The 13,436-nt window shown below is 45.7% G+C and overlaps 1 protein-coding gene across 10 annotated transcripts in view; it reads right to left on the reverse strand.

Annotated features, from left to right (window-relative positions):
- The window catches only part of ENOX1 (ecto-NOX disulfide-thiol exchanger 1), a 577,422-nt gene that overhangs the window by 363,083 nt on the left and 200,903 nt on the right, over positions 1-13,436 (reverse strand). Inside the window, exon 1 of one of the 10 annotated variants that reach the window (XM_053307427.1) lies at positions 311-408. The exons of the other annotated variants lie outside the window; for them this stretch is intronic. The gene's annotated coding sequence lies outside the window, so the exon portion shown is untranslated. Of the gene's footprint in view, positions 1-310; positions 409-13,436 lie in introns of those variants that run through there. 10 annotated transcript variants of the gene reach the window in all.

Raw genomic sequence — 13,436 nt, forward strand, 5'->3', positions numbered from 1 at the left:
ATTCAATTACTACAAACTGCTTCCATCTGAGGCTTTCTCAGCTTTTAGATGTAGTTAAGAATACTTAGTAGGATTACAAAAATAGATTGTCTTAATTCACGCTTAAATGTTTACAGAGGCTTTTGCAATGCCCTAGGTGTATTGAGCATAGGCTAGTGTTTCATATTTCAATTACGTGGCAGGTAATCTACAATAGAACAGTATCCAGAATATGTAGAGCACACATACCAAAGAAATATAACATCCCGAACACAAAGTCTGACTAAACAAACTTTCCCCTAGACTAAACTTCCCTTTCCCTTGAACTCACCAAACTCGTGATGAGACTTCAAGCCTCCTGTAATCCTGTCTTGCCAGGCTTTACAGTTATCCTCCTGCAGCTAACCTCCATGACCACATATCCTCCCGTGCACCTCCAGCCTAGCTTCATCTAACAAATAACTCCCTTCTTCCTGGCAACAGCTCTCTAGTTCCCACCCACCTGGTGTGCTGATTGGCTAAGCCCTGGAGTTTACCAGCCTGTTAGTCAAGACAGGGTTTACTTCCTGTTAACTCTTGTGGGTGGGAAGGCTTATCACTACATACATATTTTCTTAATTTTATTTAAATTTTATTTGAAATTAGGGGGAAATCCCAACAGTAAGATTTCCAGAGCTTATAACGGACATCAGTCTCCTACCACCACTACTACAGAAAGACAAGAAAAGAGCTAGAGGGTTATATTGACTACTGGACTATTACTGTATCAAATATTATCAGCCATACTATCAAGAGCTTATTGGCCTAACAATTCTGCTCTTCTGCTGTTCAGATAGGCCTACAGAGGAATCTCTGCATAGGCGGATTAATAGATACAATCCAGGTATTGAAAAATGGCAGCACTGGGGGGGGGGAACTAGTGAATGAATATTTCAGTCTCCCAGAACATTCTCAGATTCCCCATACAAAATGAAATGAGAGGTTGGTTGTTCTACTGTCTTAGTTAGAGTTGTGGCCATCCTGTCCTGATTGCCTGATAATCTACACCTGTGGGTACCAATTACATCTGTGCTGTTTTGGAGTCTCTCGTGAGAGGAGAGACTGGGTTTCTAGGGCTTATAAGGAAGGAGGGTGCACCAGATGCTACAGAGAAGACTGGAGGAGGTAAGGTAATAAGCTTGGACTTTGCCAGTTCGTCTCCCCTGCCTGGACTAGAAGATTTATTGCAGCCTCCCATTTCTTTTGCCCAGCCTGGACAGCCAGAAGACTGACTCTGTTCAGCTCTTGCTCTGCTTCCTTCATTAGAGTTGTGGCCTTCCTTTCCTGATTGCCTGATAATCTACAACTGTGGGCACTAATTACATCAGCCCTGTCTCGGAGTCTCTTGTGAGAGGAGAGATGGAGTTTCTGGGGCTTATAAGGAAGGAGGGTGTGCCAGAGGCACAGCTTGTGGCAGGCAGGGGGCCTGAAGCTGGACACCAAAGCCAGCTGCCAAAGGGGGCCAACCTTTGGTTCCAGCCTTTGGTGTGGGAATGAGGGCTGGGGAAGAGTATGTTATTTTATGGTTGCATAAGAAGCTGAAGCTGTTCTTGAGAAAGCTTCTGTTGCTTAGTCTTGGGTGAAGTTAGACTATAATGTGTCTAGGCTTGTCTGGACACATTAGTCAATGGGGAGTGTCCACTGACTGTGGGGCGGCTATTGTGGTGGTGGTGGAGAATAGGGGTGTGCACGGAACCGCAGAGTTGCGGTTCGGCACTGGGGTGGGGGGTTCCATTAAGGGCGGGGGGGGCTTTACTTACCCCTCCCGCCCTTTCCAGTTTTTGCGCCGTAAGTACCATAAAAAATGCGGGCTGCAGGATCCCTCTCCGCCCGCTTCTATTCTCTTCGATGGCTCTGCGCTCAGGCGGGCGGCAGCTGCCGCCACTGAAGCCCCCTCGAGAAGCCCCCTCGAAGCTCTTTCGGTACCTTAAATCTCGCCCGGACCGAGTCTGACCGCACTTGGGCGGGCGGCAGCGAGATGTCCTTCCGCCCGCACGCTCCCTTCCCTGTCGTCTGCAAAGTGCAGGAAGCCTTCTGCGCACATGCGCAGAAGGCTTCCTGCACTCAGCCTTCTGCGCGCGCACGCAGAAGGCTTCCTGCACTTTGCAGACGGCAGGGAAGGGGGCGGGCGGGCGGGCGGAAGGACATCTCGCTGCCGCCCGCCCGAGCACGGTCAGACTCGGTCCGGGCGAGATTTAAGGTACCGAAAGAGCTTCGAGGGGGCTTCTCGAGGGGGCTTCAGTGGCGGCAGCTGCCGCCCGCCCGAGCGCGGAGCCATCGAAGAGAATAGAAGCGGGCGGAGAGGGATCCTGCAGCCCGCATTTTTTATGGTACTTATGGCGCAAAAACTGGAAAGGGCGGGAGGGGTAAGTAAAGCCCCCCCCCGCCCTTAATGGAACCCCCGACACAAACCCTCCCGAACCAAAACCACCCCATGTCCGCACCGGTTCGGAGGCCAGTAGAATGGCCTCCGAATCGGTCCGTGCACACTCCTAGTGGAGAATAGAAGAAATAATACTGGCAGGTTAGCAGGCCATTTACAGAGGAAGGGAAATAAGAAATCTAATAGCTGTTTCACCTTCCGGCTGACCTGCCAGCTCTTTGGCCTTGGGAAGCAGTGCCAACTATTAGTGTTCCCTCTAGAACACTTTCTTTCTTTAGAAAGAAAGAGTTTTGTTCTGGGTGGCAGTATCAAGACAGTGCACATAAGTCTCTCTCACACACGTGCGCACACACACACATCTCATACCAGAAAATAATCAATATGTAGATTTTTTTTAACCTCCCCCCAAACACAGAGTCCCTCTAGCTTCACTCCTTTCCAGCCCCACCCCACACACCTCCCTACACACACACACACACACACACACACACACACACACACACACACGCCTCTCTAGTTACACTGCTTTCCTTCCCAAGTTGAGGTCCAATCTTACTCTTTAAGCTCCTCCCTGTGCTGCCTCCTCCGTGGCTGCTGCTCCCAAGTCTGCCATTTTGCTACCACCGGCTGCTTCTTCTGTCCCAAGTGCCCCCGCTTACCTCTGTCACCATATGGGCTCTTGCCATGGAAAGATCGGGAGAATACCTCCTCTCTGCTCAAAATGCGCGCGCACACACACACAACTGTTTTTAGAAGAGAAAGCAAGCTGATTGGGGCCCTGTTACACGTGGGCTCTGCCATGGCAGAGGAAGGAGGTATTTCCCCGATCTTGCCATGGCAAGAGCCCATGCGGCGATGGGGGAAAGGCAGTGGTGGTGGGGGGTTGGGATGGGAGCAACAGCCACAGAGGCGGGGAGCGGTAGTGGCAGCGGCAAAAGGGCAGACTCAGGGGCAGCAGCCACGGAGAAAGCGACACCTGGAGGACTGGGCAGAGGAATATTTGTGGTGGCAAAAGAGCAGGGAGGGGGATGACTTCCCAGCAGCAGCGAGAATTAAGTGAGCGGCTGTTTGTGATGCTGCGTGGGGTGGGGGTGGGGGCTAGCTGCACAGCTTAGAGGAAAGACTGCCAACTACCCACAGAGCCTCAGCTTGCTCCTTTGTAATGCCAGGTCGGTCCAGAATAAATCAGAAATCATCCATTATCTGATTATGGATGAAGGGGCTGACCTGGTATGGATCACAGAGACTTGGTTTGGGGAGGTTAGTGGCCTAGTCTGTCCCCAACTTCTTCCTCCAGGGTACTCCACTGAGGAGCAGGTGAGAGGATGTGGGCAGGGAGGTGGAGTGGCTGAAGTATCAAGGTATATGACTGGAGTGCAAGTGGAGAAAGACTCAACTTGAATCCGAAAGATTACTGTTGCCAATAAGCTATGTTCTGGGGTAGTGCTGTAAAGCACCCCTCTGTTATATGCCTCAGCGGCACTAGATCATGGGATCATGATCTTCATGAACTTTTCACTCTGCCTGGTCGAAATGACTTGGATCAGTGCAGATTCATAGCACAGGCTGTGCTGGCAGCATCCCTTCAAGTCAAGCTATCAACAAAACCAAAACAGGGCAGACCTGCCCCTCACTAACGAGGTATGGCCAAACTATACAGATGCCCCATTAAGGATAAATCACTCTGGGAGGGAATCCTTCCGCCTATGATATAACAGTGAAATGCTCTCAAGGAGAAGCACAGATAAAATGGCAAATATCCCAGCCCGTTCATATTAATAAATTGACTAGTGAAGACCAGGGAGGAGTCACTTGTTAAATTATAGGAGTGTATCTTTGCACCTGGAAGATGCCAGAGGCTTGAGACAAGTAAACAAACACAAACCCCATTAACCTCACATAGCCACATTTACGTAGTTTGCTCTTGCCTTTTGTCCAGGAGAACAATGGTCCAGCCCACAATGGAAATCTTTGTTTTACACAAAACTCCTCTCCCTGCAGGGAAGGAGAAGCCATAGTTGCTTCAAGGCACGTTTTTAGATATTAATACCCTAGCCAGGCCACCATGGCCTCAGATTCTGTTTAGACCTTGCTTGGACTCTACAGATTCTCACAAGTGAGCTGTAGTTGCTTCTGTCCTCTCACTCTTTCTCCCCATTTCTATAACATGCTTTGCTCCAGAAAGTGACCCAAGTGTCCGGCCATCGTGCACCAAACATGCCCAAGAAGAATAAGTCATATTAACAACTTGCCTCTGCCTCTCCCTAAGCTCTCCCTCTGTTTCTCTTTTTTCCATCCCTGCTCTTCAGGCAATTTTCTATTGCAAGTCTCTAGGTAGGCTCCTACTCAGAGCCCTAGCCAAATTGCTACAAGTATTTTACCAGGACTCTCATTTAGAAACCTAAGCTAAAGTATTGAATTGCCTAACTCTTTTTGCCTTCTGTAATCCCAATTTTCTCCCTTAATAACGTTTTTGAACTGTACCTACATCTCCTCACTCTTTCCAAATACACCAAAAGTGCTTAAATTGATACTGGGACCGAACTGCTCTCCAACTCAAGCTGATTTCTCCACTTTAAGCCAAAAGCATAGCTGAAATGTCTAGCCAGCACTCCAGGGCAGTTTAGGTAAGACTACAACATAGAGCACATTTCAATACCTAGGCTCAAACAATACAAGCAGCAAAGAAGCTATTCTTTTCTGCCCATATTGCATCCACAACCTCACATCCAGCAGAATTCTTTGGCATTTTGAGAGGGCTAGTACATGCCCCTCCTCCCTTGAAACATTTGGAACCATCCAGATGTGATGTTTTAAATGAATTATTTTGAGATAAAATCTCTTGTATTTAGGCCGACTCAGACTCTACAATTATTGCAGAGTCCAATGAGAAAGTGTCCAGCACTCAAATTATGTGGTTATGCTGGATCTGTTTCAGTTTGTGACTCCTGGTGATGTTAATAAGCTGCTTGGAGTGGTGTGGCCTACCTCCTGTTCTCTTAACCCTTGCCTGACATGGCTTATACACTCTGGCAGGGAGGTTACTGTAAGTCATGTTAGATATTATAAATGCTTCCTTGAGGTAGGGCAGGATGCCTTCCTATCTTAAGGAAACAAACATTAGAGGTCTTCTGAAGAAGCCTGCCTTGGATCCCTCAGAGTTAAGTAATTATAGGCCTGTCTCCAAGCTTCCGTGGCTGGACAACATAATTGAGACGGTGGTGGCCTCCCAGCTCCAGACAGTCTAGGGGAAAACTGGTTTTCTAGAACCATTCTAAACTGGCTTTCAAGCAGGCTATGGGGTGGACACTGACTTGGTTGACCTGATGGATAATCTCCAATGGGTAACTGACAGAGGAAGTATACTCGGTTCGTCCTTTTGGATTTCTTGGAGGCTTTTGATACTATTGACCACAGTATCCTTTTGGAGCATCTGAGAGGGTTGTGGGTGGGAGGCACTGCATTGCAATGGTTCCACTCCTACCTCTCGGGCAGATTCCAGATGGTGTCACTTGGATACTGTTATTCTTCAAAACATGAACTTTTATATAGGGCCCCCCAGGGTTCCATATTGTCTCCAATGCTTGACATCTACATGAAACTACTGGGAGAGATGCGGAGGAGATCTGGAGCAGAACATTCTATTTATCCATGTCAATATCAAAATGCATAAGCTTCCTAAATGCCTGCCTGGAGGCCTCGATGGGCTGGATGAAGGGTAACAAACAGACTGAATCCAAATAAGATGGAGGTACTTATTTTGAGGGGTAGGAACTCAGGAGACAATTTTGATCTGCCGGTTCTGGATGGGGTCACACTTCTGCATTAGGAAAGGTATGCACTTTTGGAGCCAAACCTCTCCCTGGTGTTTCAGGTTGAGGCAGTGGCCAGAGGTGCTTTATATCAGCTTCAGCTGTTATGCCAGCTGAGTCCATTTCCTGAGATAAGTGACCTCAGAACAGTAGTACATATGCTGGTGAACCTCCAGACTTGACTACTGCAAGGTGCGCTATGTGGAGTTGCCTTTGTACATAGTCCAGAAACTGCAGTTGGTGCAGAATGAGGCAGCCAGATTGGTCTCCAGGTCATCTCGAAGAGTTCATATTACTCCTATATTAAAAGAACGAAACTATTCCAATTGGTTGCCAGGCAAAATACAAAGTGCTGGTTATAACTTATAAAGCCCTAAACTGCTTAGGCCCTGGGTATTTAAGATAATGTCTTCTTTAGTATGAGCCCCATCACCCAATGAGATCATCTGGAGAGATTCATCTGCAGTTGCCACCAGCTTGTCTGGTGCTACACAGGGACAGGCCTTCTTTGTTGCTGCCCAAAGACTCTGCAATGGGCGCCCTGCTGAAATAAGAGCCTCCCTGTCTCTGACAACGTTTTAAAAGTCTCTAAAGACACACCTATTCACTCAAACTTTAAAAAAAAGATTTGTGGTTTTATATTTGTTTTAAGGTTTTTATTTCTGTTTTATTTTCGGTTGAAGTAAGCCACCCAGATAGCTGACAGCTGAGATAGCTGATAGCTGAGAATGCAGATGATCTGCATCCTCTAATAATGAAAGTCAAGGTGGACAGTGAAAAAATGGGACTACAAAGAAGACTAAACTAACGACAACAGGTACAGCAACCAGCCTTAGAATCGATAATGAAGACACTGAAGTGATGGATAGCTTCTGCCTTTTAGGATCAACCATCAACAGTAAAAGATCCAGCAGTCGAGAAATACGCTGCAGACTTGCACTTGTTAGCACTGCAATGAAAGCCTTGGAAAGGATATTTAGATGCCGAGACATGTCTCTACCTACAAAGATTAGAATCGTTCAGACAATGGTTTTTCCCGTGACACTCTATGGATGTGAAAGCTGGACATTGAAGAAACAAGATAGAAAAAGTATTGACGCTTTTGAACTTTGGTGCTGGAGAAGACTTTTGAGGATACCATGGACAGCCAGGGAAACAAACAAATGGATCCTAGAACAGATCAATCCAGAATTTTCACTCGAAGCACAAATGATCAGGTGTAAACTATTATGCTTCGGACACATTATGCGGGTGTAAACTATCATACTTCGGACACTATGTGAAAACCCAGCTCTCTTGAGAAGTCCATATTGCTGGGAAAAGTTGAAAGAAAAAGAATAAGAGGATGACCAGCAGCAAGGTGGATGGACTCAATTATGACAGCAATGAATGCACCACTGAAAGACCTTGAAGGCCAAGATGAAGACAGATCATCCTGGAGAGGATCTATCTATGTGGTCGCTAAGAGTTGACACCGACTTGATGGCACTTAATCAATCAATCAATCAAACCATCCAAAGACAGAGGTTTGTACAGTGTATAAATATACTAAATTAATAATTAATACAAAACTGCCAAATTAGAGTTCATCAGCAAATCTGATAACATATCACTTGAACTGAAAAGGAATTCTCAACTGCTGGAAAGAAAATAGCTTTTGCATTTTGTTTACATTTGAGATGCATGGTGAAGAACTGTCTCTCTTCTTCTGTATATGTATAAACACATCAAGTTTCCAGTTGACTTGATGCATTTGACAAAGTAGTAGGCATGTACACTGTTTCTGAAATAAATCGAATTCATATCCAATTTCATTTATTCTGTAATGAATACACAAAGAACTGGCCCCTTTTGATGTGACCCTCAAATTCTAGAACTCCTTACCCTGCAAGCCCAATTGACCTTCTCTACATTACCATTTTGGTGTATCACGAAAACTGTCTTGCTTTGCTGCACACTTTGATTAATTTTCTCCACTTTCTGATTTTAGGTTGCTTTTTTTCTGCTCTTGCTGTTAGCTTTAGTTGATTTCTATATGTTTGTTGTAAGCCACCACTGAGGATCCCTTTTGAGGTTGAAAGGCAGGGTATAAATATTTTAATAAACAAAATGAACCACAAACGAAAAAAAACTACAGCTGTTCTACACAGTTGTGAAATTTGATGAGCTAGTTCAGTGTTTCTCAACCACCGGTCCACATCATTAATAAAAACCACCACACCACACCACCCCCAAAAAACCCACACAATTTTGGGCCAGAGGGAACCACTGGAGCTCTCCGGAGCTAATTTCCAGGCAGCCCTCACTGCTGGATAATGTTCATTTCACTCCCTCGAAATGAACATTATCCAGCAGCAAGGGCTGCCCAGAAATGAGCTCCGGAGAGCTACCCAGAGTTGTTATTTTTGGGGGAGGGGGTGCCTGGGGGTAGGGGTAGGGGTGGGGGTTGAGGCAAGGGGGGCACCCCCCTTACTAACTGCTGGTCCAGGAACCTGCGCATGAATAATGTACCGGTCTATGACTCCAAAAACATTGAGAAACACTGAGCTAGATCTAGAGGCAAACCTGAAGACTGAGAATTATCAGGAGCTGAGGACAAACAGGGTGTCTTTCAGGATTTGGCTTAGGAAACTGCAGCAAGTCAATGCAGAAGGGGATGGGGACCTATCTGAGTATTTCCTGTTGCAGCCCTGTAAAGCAGGTGAACAAGCTGTTGGGAAACCTATGAAGTCTGCAGGTAAGCAAAGAAGGCCAAAAATGTCCCGCAAACATTCTTGTGTCGTCTGGTTTTATTTGCCTTCTTAGTAGCCAGTGCTGAACCTCCTAAGAATAAATCTACTCTTAAAAGATATGGTTGTTTTGTTTTTTTTTAAATAAGGGATACTGTTTTCTTAAGTAATCTTGTTAACAAACCACAGTAAATAACTTTCTCTTTGCATGGTGAATTTTTAATTTGAGATGTGCCCCATTTAGCACCGTCATTAAACATGCTTCGTGGCTTTTAATTGGTTTCCTTATCAAGGCCAGAAAAAAACAACAGTGTAAGAACTGTTGAACTAATCTGTGTGGGCTAATTTGCTCACCAAATATCAATTCTAGGAAAATGTCATTGGTTCTAGGCATGAGAGTACAGAGACAGGGTAACAGCAGAAATATGCTTCCAAGAGATACAGAGAAAGATGGAAATAAAAAAGCTAGAATTAATTGTAGAGACAGGTACTGAAAATATATTAACCATGTGAAGCCTCTTGGCAGTAGTTCCTTGCCAATTCTTTGCTATAGAATTACAGGGTGGGGGGGGAGGAATGAGACAAGTTCAACAAGTATTTGTTTTAAAAATAGGAAATATGGTCTCTCATAACCATGGCTGTGTGACCACCATGATGCACAGTGTATGGCTTCCAATGTTGAACTTTTCCCATATGTTTCTGAGAATTCCGAACTTTAAAAAAGAAATATGAGCAAAGAGCTGGGAGCTGCATGCATGCATGCATGCATGCATGCACGCACGCACGCACACAGAGGTAATTCTTTCTAAAATATTAGAAGTCCAAAAATAATTTTGTATGGAACGTTGTATGCACATGTGATTCTTCCATGTATGGGTACTGTACTTGAATTTGACAGGATGAAGTTCACTATTTGTATGTGTCCCTTCACCTGAAAGACTGCAACATCTAAGAAACACATTTCCAGACTTTTATCAGAGAGTACAAAGAACATGCTGGCTGTATGCCGCATTGTGCATATTCGGTATTAAGTGTAGTAGATCAAATGACAAGTTATTAATTAATATCTTTATTTTGGTCTTTGACTAGCATAAGGTAAAATATAACAACAGTAGCATTAAAAATAGTCTATGCCTGTGGAGACAGTAACTGTAAGGTTAAAGCTAAAATATTGTTATTGAACTGATCAGTGTTAGAAAATTATTTAAAATATGATAAAATAAATGCAGAGATTTAGAAGTATAAAACTATGAGCATAAGACTAAAATCTATGAGAAACTATAAGAGAGTTAAGATTAGAATTAAAATTTGATTGAAATATGATCAAATGAAAACTGTATAACTGGTTAGGAGATAAGGCAGTGCAGGTATGAACTATGTCAAGCCTAATTGATTCTTGCTGGTGATCAGATCCCAGCGACTCTTGCACACAGAACTTGGAAACATTATATGCTGGAAAAGGGTTGTAGTCAGGGGCCACGTTCACATGTAACATAGAATCGAGGGTCCAATGGACCTGTGGTTCCGCTCTTCCCTCCCTCAGCTCTCCCATATTAATTTGGATGTAAAGGAGAATTTCCTCTCTGGAGTCAGCAAGACTGCAGAGAAGAGGGGGAACTGGCTGTGTGGGCTTCATTCTTGACTGAATAACAGCCTGTACAACCAATCACAGCCAGAGTTGAGGGAGGAGCTTCCTCCCTCAACTCCAGTTGAAGGGAACATAGACTGCAGTTCCACATTCGGACAAACTGCAGGTTGCATCCAACCTCAGATTGCAGTGACAAAACTCACTATAACTCGAGAGTTCAGCTTGGAGTTTAAGTCAATTAACCTTTTATTGACAGTGCTTGACTAACAACATCATCATCATCATACTAACTCTACTACTACTAGTAGTAGTAGTAGTAGTAACAGTGGTACACAACCAGAGTATAAAGTGTATAAAAACCCACCCAGATAGCAGTTTTCTGTGTTCATGCTGGGTGGTAGTAAGCACAGCACCATGTTTTGTTGGTTTTTTAAAGAAGCCTATGTTCTGAACTAGTAAGTAAAGTGAAGTGTGCCGTCAAGTCGATTTCGACTCCTGGCACCCACAGAGCCCTGTGGTTTTCTTTGGTAGTATACAGGAGGGGTTCACCATTGCCTCCTCCCGTGCAGTATTGGATTATGCCTTTCAGCATCTTCTTTTATTGCTGCTGACCAATATAGTAGCAGCAGGGATTCGAACCGGCAACTTTCTGCTTGTTAGTCAAGCATTTCCCCGCTGTGCCATTTAAAGTGGTACATTCTGAGCTAGTAATCTGATCTTATTTCACAATAGGCGTGTGTCCGAACCGGTCCGGCAGCCATTCTATAGAATGGCCGAACTGCCGGACCGGTTCTGCCCTGGTTGGTCCGGTCCGGGTGGGGGGGTATTGCTTTAAGGGCGGGGAGGGCTTGTTTACCCCTCCCGCGCCTCTTTGCCCCGCCAGTGGCCGTAATTTACTGTAAAATTGGGGCGCTGGAAACCAGCCGCCCCAGCCGCCGCCGCTTCCGCCGCCCCCCCCCCCCCCCCGCGAGCAAATTAGAGGGGAAAAAGGCTACTGCCTACAAGGAAGGGCTACTGCGATCGGAGGCCCGGTATACCCGGCTTCCTCCCGGCGGGTAGACCGGGCCTCCGGCAAAAGCTCTAGTGGAAGAAGAGCTCTAGCGCGCGTGCGCACGCGCCCAAGGCCCCAGTTGGGCCGGAGGCTTCGATAAGAGAGGAGCTCTGTTCGCGAGCTCCTCTCTAAAGTCTTCTAACTTGGTGAGCACTCGTGGGGGGGTGGCGGGTGGCGGCGGCAGGGCGGCAGTAGCCCTTCCTTGTAGGCAGTAGCCTTTTTCCCCTCTAATTTGCTCGCGGGGGGGGACGGAAGCAGCGGCGGCTGGGGCGGCTGGTTTCCAGCGCCCCAATTTTACAGTAAATTACGGCCACTGGCGGGGGCAAAGAGGCGCGGGAGGGGTAAACAAGCCCTCCCCGCCCTAAAAGATAGGCTCCCCTTTGGTGCTGGTCCGGACTGCTCCGGACCATGCACATCACTATTTCACAATTCTAGACATGAGTCTGGAACACAAGCTTTAGACTTAGAGCAAGTACCCAGCAAAACGGCTTTGCACTAGACCAATGTCCTTCCACAAACACTTTGTTAGTCAGAGAGGTCATTCTCATTGCCAAAATTGCTGGAACTAAGCAGGGCTGGATGGGGGTGGGTGGGAACCTGCCTGCCATCCCCCACACGTCTGCCGCTTCTTCAGGGCTCCGCCACTCACATGCCCACATGATCAGTGTGGCTGCTGAGCCCTGAAGTGGGACTGAGAGGAGTAATTCTTCCCTCATCCCATGACCGAATGCATGAGCAGCAGAGAGGCTGGTCCCTGCATTGCTGCTGCTCCACTATGCCCAACCTTTCTTTCCCCTTTCAGGGTTGATTTGATTTAAATCAAATTGACTTAAATCATGATTTAAATTGCTTCACAGAAGGACTCTACTTTAATGATGTCAATCACAATTGAAATCACTAGTTGGGAAGATTCTATTTAATCATCATTTTCTAGAAAAGGACATTCCTGTTGTCTCATATAACCTTAATGCATATTTAGAGATAGATATAGGTCTCATTTTTAGACGGTAGGTACAACACTTCTCATGCTGTTTCATTCAGGCAACCAGGCCTTGCATTTCGTTGTTGCACTGTTTGTATTTTACACTCATGCCTTTCTTTACTCACAGGCATAGGAACATTATTAAAATATTCCCAAATGGGGTTTCTTTTTTGGCCTGCTGCCACGATAGGTGTTTCCCTTCTATAATGGAGGATACAGTCAGAAAAAATTTCCTCAGGACAGTATGAATATGTTCTGTTCACTTTTGGTTTCACTTTCTATTCTCCCCCATCCCATGCATTTATATCCAGACTTCTCCTCCTTGCTTAATTCTGCTCCACCCAACCCCCCGCAAATCCTCTATTCACTCATTGACCTTCTTCGTCTCTGCACTGGGGGGTGGGGCAGCAAGGGCTTCCGTGCGTGTGTGCGTCCTACATGTACACCACCTACAGAATAGGACTGATCAGATCTGTTATCTCTCATTCTCATATACTGCTAACATGTTCATAGAATATAATTATTAATTATAATATAGAATATAATTATGATTAATATTCATGATGATACCTTTGACTAGGTTGCTTAAAAAATCTGATTTAATTGCTTTTTTAAGTCTGCTTTTTTAATTTTTAAAAAAATCATAGATTTTTTTAAATCAACCCTGTCCCCTTGATTTGTTGCTAGAAATGCTAGCCGGCTGGCTGGAAACTCTAGAGCCCAGAGCAAAGATGCACATCATCACCTGCCAAGGTAGGACAAGGGGAGGTTTCTGTCCTGCCTTGGTAAAAGTCTGGACTCCAAAGCTGGGCAGACACTGGGTAGGAGCAGGTCCTGCTTTTCCCATTCCTACCCAGCTTTAGCTGGTCGTGA

This window comes from Hemicordylus capensis, chromosome 3 (assembly GCF_027244095.1).
Source record: "Hemicordylus capensis ecotype Gifberg chromosome 3, rHemCap1.1.pri, whole genome shotgun sequence".
NCBI classification, from domain to species: domain Eukaryota; kingdom Metazoa; phylum Chordata; class Lepidosauria; order Squamata; family Cordylidae; genus Hemicordylus; species Hemicordylus capensis.